Raw genomic sequence first — 13298 nt, 5'->3', positions numbered from 1 at the left:
CATGCTAGAGCAAATAACTGTGAATCTAGTATGTAAAAAAATTAGCCATTATAAAATGATAAGCAAAATAAAGACATTTTAAGGCATATGAAAATGAAGAGAGTTTATATTTTTAAAAGTTACCAAATAAGGAATTACCACAGTACCAGAATGATTGTACATTTGTAAAATCTATTGAGCACAGTATTAAGAGACACAGAAAAAATATTTGGTCACTTCAAATACAGAAAAAAATCATTAAAATGCAGTCCTTTGTCATGATTTTTTTTTTAAAAAAGGTAATTACACGGAATCAGTTACACATGATGGAAGAGGCTGAGAAGCTAAGTAGGAGACACTGTGACAATCTAAAAAGAAGCAGGAAGCCATGATGCCCCCAGAGCTGAGTCAATTGGAGGAGATTGGGTTAATTGAGCAGAGGGACTAATATCAGCTTGCAGAAGTTAGACATTCTGGACCTGTCTAGCAGGAACTAGTCCCATGAAAGAGATGCAGCTGTTGCCAGACATCTCCCAAGCCTAGGAAAAAGGGAAAATATTGGTCTTCTCCCTTTCAATCTCCTGTGCATGTTTCCACCCAGCCAGAAATAGGCTGTCACCAGGACTTATAGGAGTCAGCCCCCTTTTCAAACAAAAATGAGAATGAAGAGAGGTAAGAAGTGTGTCTTGGAGCAAACAGTGCTAAAAGAGAAAGAAAAGAAAAAAGATCCTTAACATATCACATGCACAAAAATCAAGTCCACATTACTAACAACCTAAATGTGAATAGTAAAGCTTCAAAAAATTAGATAAAACAGTATGATTATAGTCTTTGCTGGGAAAGGTTCCTTAAATGAAATACAAGCATGCAAAGTATAAATAAAATATTGATGCATTTTGCTACATTACAGTTAAAATTTACTTTTCAATATACCAAAAAATCTGTCAATTGGAAGTAACCTTTTCAATGTTTCTAACTTATGATGAATTACTCTCCAGAATATGGAACATCCTAAAAATTAATAAGAAAATATAAATAGCCTAATATATAAATGGGCAAAAGACATGAAAGGAAAACAAATAGGACAATAAAATATAAAAACGTATTCATACTACAATACACAATTATTTCTCACTCATCATATCGGCATCAATTTGAAAGCCTGAAAACATAAACGTTGATGAAAAGCCAGAGCAAAGGAAATGCTCACGAAGTGCTGGTAGGAATGTCAGTTAGAACAACTCATGAACAATTTGGTAATATTTACTGAAGTGAAAAATACACTGAATTGAGGCTTAGCAAGATTATATAATTTACTTAATGTACAGTCAGTAAGTGGGGACCCTGGATTTGAATTCCATGTATGATCTTAAATTTCCTTAGCTACACGGTATAGAACTCTGATAATAAATAATTTAAGAATATTGAATTCAAAATGATCAGTGTTTGAATTGTTCAATAAATTTCATTTCCCGTGGTGAGAAATTGTTTAAACACAGGTAGATTATTTTGAACAAGGTTTGAATTGAGGCAACTCTGTTAACCAGAAAATACTGTAGTCTGAGACAGACAGGCATTTTCCTTTCTTAATGAAATTTTCTTAACAGAGTTCTTTAGAAGTCTTAACATTTTTCCTAATCCAATTTCTGAGTGTGTATTTCACATGTCGCATATTCTCTAATGAGGTGTTATGGCTCCCTCATTCTATCCTTTTATGAAGCTTCACTTCCTTAGCCATTCTTCTCATGTCTGGGACTGGGTTTCTTAGAAATTACATAATTCTGATGGCCATCAGCTTTTTTTTTTCTCCCAAAACATATGTCTCCCTTATCTACTATATTCCCAGCCACATAAACATTCCTCCTTCACAAAGCCCTTGTTTCTGGTAGAAATTCTTTCCTACCTAGAGATACTGACATACTCTATCAGACTAAGAAACCACGCACATGACCCTTCATTCTCAGATAGTTCCTAGAAACAGCTTAGATTCTGGGAGATTATTTTTCAGTGCATTATTTCTGCCTTCTAACATATCCTGTTCCAGTGGAATTGTCTTAAAATCAAAATTAAGGAGAAATAACTAACAGAAAACTCTAACAGGCCTACTTTCTATGAAGAAACTAAGATAATTTCTTTGTCACAAAGCACTTCCTCTATCATTAAACCACATTGACCTCAGTTCTGTAACCATACCTGGATCCCTAAGTCCTATGGGTCGCAATAAAACATGTGTAAAAATTCTTGTCTTACATAAGGATAAGAACTGGACCAAATGTATTTGCTAAGAACTTTTTCAGCTCTGAGATGTCATTCTTTCACTTAACTATAGCAATTTGTTGCGACTAATTGTACTAGGCAGTGGCTTTAGAAAAATATTAAGGTCCCAGACAGGCCACACTCACTGATTCTGTTACAGTACAGCTTTTTAGGTCACCTACATGCGTGCCATTAATCCACTTATCCAGCACATTTTATAGATTAATTTCTATGGTAAACCTTAAAAATTACTAATAATTAATGTTAGATTGTTAAATATCTGCCTAAATTATATGTTAGTTTCAGAAGAATCTGCAAAAACACAATTTAAAAAATATTCACACATGCTGTCGTAAGGTGGGGAAATGTACAAAATTGCTAATTATGATCATTGATTAGCGATTAAGTCATTCAGGAATGTGCAATTCTACTTTAGAAAATGAGCTAGAAGTCAACTCATTCTAACGCAAATACTTGCCAAAAACAAAAAAGTACAAATAAGATGATTTGTTTTTAAATATTTCTCCATGTATAAGCAAACTATTCCTTTAATATTAAGTAGTCCATTCTAAAGATAATTTGTTTTCAGGTTAAAGGTTACCACATTGTACATTTATTTATTCTTAAATTAGAATACTCCTTGTTAGCATCGTCTTATCTTCGTGTCGTGAATGTGAGGGTAAGCTGGCCTCCTCTAATATGAGATTACTTCAGTGCCAGCAGGAATGAGTTCCCTGTGGTGAGCATTTGGCTCATGACAGACTTGTTTTCTGTGGATTCTGTGGATTCTTAGCAGGGTGGGAAGCAATGGGAACAGACAGAACCATCCTAGCTGACAAGAAACACACTTTATTAATTTGGTGTTCAGTAGAAAGATGAACTTTAGTTATTTTTCCCCACATAAAATATAATTTCTTCATATAATTAAAGAATGTCTACTTCAGTCATCTCATGATGATTAGTAATATGGCTTTTAAAGTGGATAAATGAAGAAAAAATAAATAAATGATTGGCCTATATGGTCACTTTTTTAAAGAAAAAGTTCTGATTTAAATATGCATCTCTGTTGCAAAGTTTCAATATGCATTCAAAATGAATATAGATTATAATGTCCATTTTAGTGGAAAAGTGCTGGGTGTCTGCTAAATTTTATTTATGCTACTGTGTGTGGTACTTTTTCAAAGTAGTGTTCATTAATATTGAAGAGGGATAAAAGTTCAAATTTTGGAATCAAACTGAATTAAATTTAAATCTTAGCTCTGCCACTTCACTTCTCTGAGGCAGACACTTCTTCACCTGGAAAAAGAGTCAACGTTGTTAACATTGGCACATTGTGGAGTTGTGAGATTTAAATGGGAGAATATATATGGTTTCAGCATGTAGCACAGTGAATGGTATCCAATAAACAAGCTATTAGTGATGTTATTATATTTCCTCTTCTATAGTAGCAGATTTACAATAAGAAATTTACACATATTTACAGTGGATCTTTAACTTCTAGCTGACATTCAAACCATATTTTGAATACAAATGAATGCACACATGATTCTAATCACATGTGTTTTTTTAGATTTTAATGGAGGTGATGAGAATGACACAGGTTAATTTACTTGATCAAAAAATGAAGCAAGGCACATATAAAACTCAAAATGTAATTGTAGATCTCCAGATTCATGAACAGATATTTTATTTATTAGGCCATTTGACCTTTATATAGCAATAAAAGCATTAACATGTTGTACTAAATATTATTTAAATTGATGTTCTTTGTTCTGGCCTTCTGAGGAGCGTTTTCAGGTTTACTTGTAGCTTACTTGTACAGCCAGTTTTGACTTGCAACTGTATTTTCTTCTCTAATTCTGTAGAATTTGGGATATTTTCCCATAGAAATAACATTGTAAATATATATTATTTTCCAAAACTAATGGTCAAAAACCGATATATTCAATGATATTGAATTATAGTAATAGCAATATTAATCTCAGTCTGGTTTCTGTACAGACGTGATATAAAGAGGGGGACACGGAAGAGACTTTTGCTCCTTCTTTCCCACCCCCTCACAGAGCAGCATCAACACTAGGAAATGTCTATTTCTCTTTCCCCTTCTCTTCCTCCTTTTTCTTCTTCATCTTGTTGTCGTTGTTATTATTGTTATTATTTTGATATGGATCTAGTCTTTCCTTCATTTTCCCCTACAGACTTAAACCCCTTCCTCTTCTTGTGATATCTTTTGCCAAATTGTCAAAGAACCAATATCCTGGCAGAGCCCCCTCTATCAAAATACCCAATCTGTACACCCCAAAGCTCTCTAGTCTCCAAATTATGTTCCTCATCTCCCTCTCAGACCAAAAACCCCATTTCCACTAGGAATATCTGGAACTAGAAAACTAGCTGCCTGAAATTAAGTCATGGTAAAAGAGGGAGGGCTTTTAATCCCTTAAACCTTCTAGGGGCATTTTCACTTTAATAAATAACTCTTATCCAGTCAATTGGTTCTCCAAATATTAATATTTCAGAGACTCTAATATAAATGATGTGACTTTGGCAAAGGAGTCTTGGGAGAGTAATTTATTGGCATCAAGAGCATCGGAAAGCAGCCCAGGCTCTCTGAACGTCTGTTCCTAGGGGAGCCTCTGTAAGGTCTTCCTGGTTTTCACAAATTTGTCTACTGTGCTTGGCACAGGAAGCAAAAGATGTTGATTATACAGGGGCACAGGAATCCTTTTGGGAGCAAACAGATATTTAGAGCAGTCAGTCCGGGAAAATAACTGCAGAGACCCAAGAGCAAAAGGTCGTGGGAGAACAAGAGGCAGCTGGCATTAATTTGCATCCAGACTGGTGGTTTGAAGAAATACTATTTACATATATAAATAGGAGTTTCTTCAGGGAATTAAGGTTCTTTCGCAGCCAGTTATTAAATGTTTATTTCACTCATTCATTCACTCACTCACTCAACAATTATTTATCAGGCTTCCCTTGTGTGCTGTGCATTGAGGATAGAGAGGTGATTAAAACAGACACAATCTGACTTTCAGAGATCACAGAGTGTAACAGGGAAGATAGATAACTAAACAGTTTTTTTTTTTACTGAATGTTTTCATTTTGAATAGCTTTATATTTACAGGAAAAATACAAGCAAGCACAGAGAGTTCCCATATACTCCATACCCCATTTCTCCTATTATTAATATCTTACATTATTATGCTGCATTTGTCACAATTAATGAACTAATATTAACATATTGTTATTAGCTAAGGTCCATAATTTATTCATATTTTCTGAGATGGTACATAATGTCTTCTTTCTGGTCCAGGAGCCCATGCAGGGTACCAGATTACATTTTCTCCTCATGTCTCCTTGGGCTCCTCTTGGCTGTGAGAATTTCTCAGACTTTTCTTGTTTTGACGACCTTGACTGTTTTGAGGAGTAGTTGTCAGATATTTTATAGGACACGCTTTATTAGGATTTGTCTTATACTTTTTTTTCCCATAATTATCCAGGGTTTATAAGTTTTTGGAAACAAGACCACAGAGATAAAGTGCCATTTTAATCACATGATATGTAGGGAACATGCTATCAATGTGACTTATTACTGTTGATGTCAACCTTAATCACTTGGCTGAGGTGGTGTTTGTCAGATTTCTCCACTGCGAAGTGAATCTTTTTTCACCTTTCCATACTGTACTCTTCAAAGGGAAGTGACTATAAAGAGGTTTTTAACTTTTAACAAGTGGAAAGAGTACTCAGATAGAAAGGTACAGGGAATTGTGAAAATGCGTATAAGGATGAAATAACATAACCAATGGTAGCAAGAAACTCCCTCCTTAAGAAAGTTATATCTGAAGGATGGAAATTAATTGGTCAAAAGAGGTATAAGATGGAGGGGGCAGAATAGGCGTGCAATTATGCCTGGCATTTTCAACGTTTCCTATCCCCCTTGTATAGGTGAGTAATCTCTGCAATTTATAAAAATTTTATCATGTAAGGTAAACTTAAGTCCCAAATTTATCTGAATAGTTTTATATTCCAAATAATTTACATGCTGAGTTTCTATCTAGATAGACCATTATCTCAAACAGATGAAGATAAACTTTTGAAACGTATGTAGGTTTGGCCTATACATTATATCTTACTTCATAGCAAAATGTATTTTTCTAAACTTTGTTTACCACAGCCGTTGGGAACTCAGTCAAGTTCATATGAGCTATTGGCAAGTGTTTCTACTCGCTTCTATATATCCTTCATATTCTCTTAGAGGCAGGTGTTAACTGGTGTTTTGATAGAAAGGCTGATAACTACTAGGAAGGGAAAATGATTGATGCTGTACAAATGAGGCGGGTGTGGGGGTTGGGCATGACCTAAATCCACAGTTCTAATTTATTCTTATTGAACCCCTGTAAATCACACAGAGGTGAATACCATGGGCACAAGACAAATGAGAGAAATAAGTAATTGTAAAAATTTGCAATTGTTCTATCATTCAGCAGATATTATTCCGAGCCTACTATGGAGTAGGCACAGACTTATTTATGGGAATTAATATGATGAGCATAATCAGACATGACCCAAGAAGCTTTGATGTGAAATACAAACATACCTCAAGGAATTGGTTTTCACATTTTACTACTTAACTATCTATGCAGACTTAAGTTAATAGGGCTAAACAGGATCACTTCTCACACGCCTTAGAAAGCCACATTCTTTGAGAACGTAGGAAGGATTTGTGAAGAACAGAAATTGTAATGGGATATAACAGCTTTTCTTAAAATATCATCCTCTAAAACCTGCTTCAGAAATAATTGGACTGGCAGGGGGTACGGAAGATAAAAAGAGAGAGAGAATCCACAACAGACATAAAGCATGATAATTTCTGAGGAGCAGGGCTGAGAAATTGACATTTTGAACGAGTTCACCAGGTGATCACAAAAGCACTAAATCTTGAGACCCCTGCACTGTATCCCAAAATATAGCAAAGGCAAGAAAGAAGAAAGAAAGAAGAAAGAAAGGAGAAAAGAGAGAGGAGAGAGGGAAAGTAGAGAAAACGGGAAAGAATGTACTTTATTTATTATTAATAGGCACATTCAGAGCTCCCAAGTAATTAGGGAGTATCCAGAAAAGTACTTTTTATTTATAGTAAATGTCTTTATTTCTCCTAAGGTGGTATAAATGTGTGCTGACTCATGGCTTTTCTTTAATCATTAGAAGAATGGAGATATATAAATTCAGTGGGCAAGAGCATAGGTGTGCTCTGGGAAGTGATGAAGAAACAATTAGAAGATATCGAAATGTTAATAAAAATAGCTTTATTCTCTGAAACATTATCGGAAATTCAAGCATGTACAATTCAATATAGAAACAAAAAATAATACTTCTCAGACTTTTGTAAATATCAAATCCCGAGGGAGCTAACAGTTACTGTGTGCTTATTCAAAGAAACTTCCTTGTATACACACAATTTCTTTCTTCTTGATATTCAGTTCTTCACCTCTAGCAAAGTCTTTTCCTTCAAACTCGTGATCTGTTTTAAAACTCAGACTTAAGCGAGACCTGGTTAAGCCCTTTTAAACTCCACGCACCTGCTTATTCCACAGGTTAGCCTGTTGTCCTGACTCTCGTTTATCTCTTCCTTGTTCACTTTGTTTCTCCTTTTAGATGGTCTGATCCATGGCATCCTTTCTGTCCTCCAAATGACAGCTCTTGCCCCTGGCCCTGGAGACCTGACCTCAGCTGTTCCTTTAAGCTCATCCTTAACTTTCATCAGAAGCATTTATGGGGTTCTGGTTCTCAATCAATTCCACGCTGCTCTAGTTTGATGTTCTCATTCTTTCAACAAACAATTATTGAGCATTAACTGTGGCAGATTCCGAGCTCAGAAATGAAGACATCTAATTAGCAGCTGCACCTGAAAGAATAATTTAACTTTGAAAAACCTCATATTCCTTATCAGAAAAACAGAATAATTCCACATTGTAGAATTTAGTGAGAATTACATAAAATAATGAATGTAATGTGAGTAGCTCAACATAAGACACTAATAGGAGATCAAGAAGCAGTGGAGGCTATTATTATTAGCACAAAATAAAAATATTGGAGATTTGCAGTTCTAGTGAATGTCTTTGTGTTTTATTATTGCATCTCGGTATCACTTTGTGCCATAATTCCTATGTTTCCTGTCTTTAAAACTCGTTCAGAACCACAGGCTCTCTGGGACTTAAGTCTCAGGCCGTTTAATCTCATCAGGGACTCCAATCAAACTCAGATTATTATTTTTGACCAAAATTATGGTAATTTTAATGAGTGTACCCCACAAAGCTACATAATCCAAGGATCGTTTATGCTAGAACCACTTGGAGGTAGCGCCATATGTAAACAATGCAGAGTCCTGTAGCATATCCTAGAAATACTGAACCAAAGTCTCTCAAAGTAAAGCATGAGGTTGTGAATTTATAAAAGTTAACCAGCTGAAGGTTGATGCACTATTGTATATTGAGTTTTATATGCCTGACTATGTGTCCCGATATCTCCAATAGCAAGGTTGGACTCCAGAATCAGCAAAAAATTGGCAAACAAAACTAGAATCCAGGTTTCTAATTTCTAAAGTAGTGCTGCTTTACCTACTCTATGCTACTTTTCAAAAGACAAGTTACTCCTGGTGCAGAATTTTCTAAAGATAGTCACATTGTGACTTTTCAGGGATACTATCACACAGATGCTGAGAACTTTATCTTGTGAATTTCATCATTAGATAGGGTCAAGAGTAGGAGGAAGGGAGTGAGGCACCTCAGGTACAAGATTTAAAGAGATATTTTAAAAACTTAGCAATGCAGATAAATAAAATTTTAATGCAATATTTGAAAAATCAAAATTAATGCAAAAAATCCATGATGAACAAAAAATCAAGTTTTAGGGCCAGCCTGGTGGCATAGCAGTTAAATTTGCATGCTCTGCTGCGGCAGCCTAGGGTTTGCCAGTTTGGACCACAGGCGCTGATCTATGCAACACTTATCAAGCCATGCTGTGGAAAGTGTCTCACATATAAAATAGAGGAAGATGGGCACAGATGTTAGCTCATGGCCAATCTTTCTCAAAAAAAAAATAAAAACAAGCAAAGTTTTGATAAGAACATGACCAGTATTACTGATTTTTCCTTTTGACACAGGTTCTAAAATGGCTGACATCACACTGATTTTAGAAGCATGTGTTCATTAAAATTGTTCCATTACTTTGGGAATATGTGTATAAAAAAACATAGCTTCCTTTCTATGAGCATTTAAAAATTTGTTGAGAAAAAGACAATTTGATACAACAAAACTGCAAAGATCTTTTTTGTATCTTAAGTGCTTAAGAATGCCTGTCATGGACTGAGTTGTGTTTCCTCAAATTCTTATGTTGAAACTTTAACTCCCAGTACCTTAGAATGTGACTATATTTGGAAAAAAGGACTTTAAAAGAGTGATCAAGTTAAAATGAGGCCTTTAGAATGGACCCTAATCCAATATGACTGGTGTCCTTATACGAGGCGATAAAGACACCAGGGATGCGTGCACACAAAGGAACGCCCGTGTGAGGGCACAGCGAAAAAGCGGCCATCTACAACCCAAGAAGAGAGGCTTTAGGAGAAACCAAACCTCCAACACCCTGATCTTGGGTTTCTAGCCTCCAGAAATGCGAGAAAAAAATGTTTCTGTTGTTTAAGCCTGTCAGTTTATGTTATTTTGTTACGGCAGCCTGAGTGGACTATTAAAATGCCTATTTGTGTGGTGTTATAAATTTTAAAAAGCATGACAGAAATAGGGGATAATTTCTTGAGCTAATAAAGGGCATCTACATGAAACCAAACTAGAGAAAACTCAGGTTTGAAAAGTATATTTTGTAAGTTGTTGCTGTAAGATGGGGAAAAAGGAAAAATGCTGCTAACAACAATTCTTCTTAAGGCAAAACGTAATATCAAGTTATGAGAAAGGAAGAAACAAAAATTTAATTATTGATGAATGACATGATATCCTGAGTAGGCAACCATAAAAACAATCCACAAATGCCTAATGAAATATAATAAAAGTCTATTCTGATTGCAAAATTATTATATAAATGTCAGTAGCATTTGTAAATGTCACTAATTATCAGTTAACAAAGTAATCAAAAAGCAAAATAAAGTTACAATGGCAAATAAAAGGTAAAATTTTTTGGAGTAAGTCAATGTAAAAACATGTGTTTAAAGAGGAAACTGCAAAACTGTATTGACAATGTAATAGGGACTTACACAAATGGAGAGTTGTGTTACATCAGAGATTAGAAGATTATCATGTAGTTGCTAATTTTCCACAAATTAATCTATACATTAAATGCAATTCCAAATAATCCAAATAGGTCATTTTTCTGTTTGTGTGTGTGTGTGAGTGTGTGTGTGTGAGAGAGAGAGACAGAGAGACAGAGAGAAACAGACAGACCAACTGACTTCTCAGGCTCATTCTAAAATGCAATGGAAGAACAAGGTCTAAGAAAGGCCAAGACACTCTAGAAGAAGTAAAATATTGAACTGCATTTTCCTGTCAATAATCAAAATACAATATAAAGCTTTAATAATTAAGACAAAATAATATCAGCATAGGAAGAGAAAAATAGACCAAAGAATATGGAGCATAGGAACAATTTGTTGTGTATATAAAACTTGCTTTATGATAGAATGGATCTTGAAAATCAGAGCAAAAATGAGGGCAATCAATACATTTTGTAGCAAATATTGGCTATTCAAAGAGGTCTTATGGTACACCATAAACAAAAATAAACTTCAAACAGATTAAAGAATTCAGTTGGAAGGTAAGTTTAACAAATGCTGTACAGAAGAAGTACAAGAGATTTTTTTAAAGAACCAGGTAAAGGGAAAGATTACTTAAACCACATGGAAATAAACTTACAAACTACACAGAGCAAAATAGATAAATTCAATAAAATTAGGAACTTTTATTTTTCAAATAATCCTTTAAAGGCAGTGAAAAGAAAAACTACAGGGAAAGATATTTGCAATAAATACAAGCAACATAGTACAATTGCTTATCATCATTTGCAGTGGTTGTTCTATAAAGTCACCCCAACGCAGAAGTAGCGCATACTGAAATTTTGCTCCTAGGGAAGATACAAGGTTAGCTTCCTGTGAGCCTCTGGTCACAGCATTTTTATCAACTGATCAATATATAACCTTGTTTTATGTGTTTTTCTGTTTAGCAACACCTTATTTATCATATATTATTGATTCATTAACATTTACTCAAGGTCAATAGCATTGTAACTCATGCCTGACCTGAGGTTGTGTGCCACACTTATTTTCTTTGTAAAGCACATCACAGCCTTTTGCACTTAGGAACACTAGCCAGCACTTCAGCACTATGCTTGAGGGCATTACGAAATAGTGAAATCACCAACAAAAACCCCCACAAAAATGTGAAAAAAGTGCCACTAAATAGGTTGCACAAAGGACAGAGCTGAAACAAGAAGCTGGAGCATCACCTTGTTCTACCCCAGCTGGGACCGTCCATGTGCATCGGGAAACTCAAATTTTTTCCTGCTCCATGTGTGTCTTCAAATCAATAGGAAAGCAACATTAGTATTGATTTTAGGGTTACAAATTAATTAAATTGGAAAATATGAAGTCTGTAAATAATGAAGATCAATTGGATTGGTATTTGGAATATATAAAGTATTCCCTACAAATTAATATAAGAAAGTAAAGCAGTCCTGTAGAAAATGGACAAAAACATTTACAAAAATTTGACAGAAGGGGAAGGGCAAAAAAATATAAACATGAAATATGACCAACCTCATTAGTGATCAGGGAAATGCTAATTAAAATCATCAAAGCATTATTAGATATCCCTTCACAATGATTAGATCTGAAATATTGCATAGCCTAATAATAGCAATTATTGGTGAGAGTGTAATGCAACGAGAACTCAGTAGTAATGGTGTTGGTAGTATACATTGAGATAAGCACTTTCCGAACAATTTAATGTTTTACATAGTAATGTTAATGTTCATTTTCTATATGGGCCATCACCAAACCAAGGTAAATGCCAATGAGAAAGTTTTTGAACAGTGCATCAAGGGTCAGGCATAAACATCCAGACTGATATTTTCATAATAGCAAAAGTCTGGAAACATCCCAATTGTCCATAAGCAATAGACTGGAGAAATAAACTATGCCATCTTCGTATGAGGGAACACAAGAGAATCTACAGCAGTAATAATGAGTGAACTGACTCATCAACGTGAAGGCATTAACCTGAGTGGATTTCAAAAACAGAATGCAGAAAGACAGACTCAAGCAACAGAAGAAGACGTATAATTTAATCCAGTTAAACAAATATATAATATAGATAAATTTGAACAAATATTTGAAAATGAATAGTATAAAATTTAGACGTGAACGATGGAATGAAATGTGAATAGTGCAAGATTCCTAAGGGGAGCTTTCATATGCTGGTAACACCATATTTCTTAACTCGTATAGTAAGTCTATAGGTCAAAGGTATTCATATTACTATTATTCAATGCTTTAATATAAGTTCATACTTTCATGTGTTTGCATAATGCAGATTGAAATAAAAATAATAAACATGAAATTACCTAAGAAACAAAGACATGGCTCACTTCTTAAATTTGCGGAAAGCTCTAAGACTTATGAATCGTTTTATCCAGCAAAACTTATATGGAGGGTAAAAGCTATATAATTTTAGAAAAATTTAGATCTGATATAGATAAGCTCTGATATCTGATATAGATAATACAGTGGTCAGTTCTGCATGAGAAAGGAAAGTGCTTTGTGGTGGTGTTTTCTCTAACACGATTATCAACATTCTCAGTCACTTCCCCAAAAAAGTTAAAAGATAAAAAATGTTTCCATATTATTATCTGTTAAAATGTAAAACAGAAGGAAATGCGGTGCCATAGATAATAAGACACAATAGAAAGTTTAACCACGTAAGTTCAGTCTAACTCCTGTTTTGTTTCTTCCATACGTGTCTCCCAGCCTCCTCTGAATATATTTTAAGTTCCGTTCTCTTTGCAAA

Source organism: Equus quagga, chromosome 16 (assembly GCF_021613505.1).
Source record: "Equus quagga isolate Etosha38 chromosome 16, UCLA_HA_Equagga_1.0, whole genome shotgun sequence".
Classification (NCBI taxonomy): Eukaryota; Metazoa; Chordata; class Mammalia; order Perissodactyla; family Equidae; genus Equus; species Equus quagga.
This window is presented reverse-complemented; position numbering follows the sequence as displayed.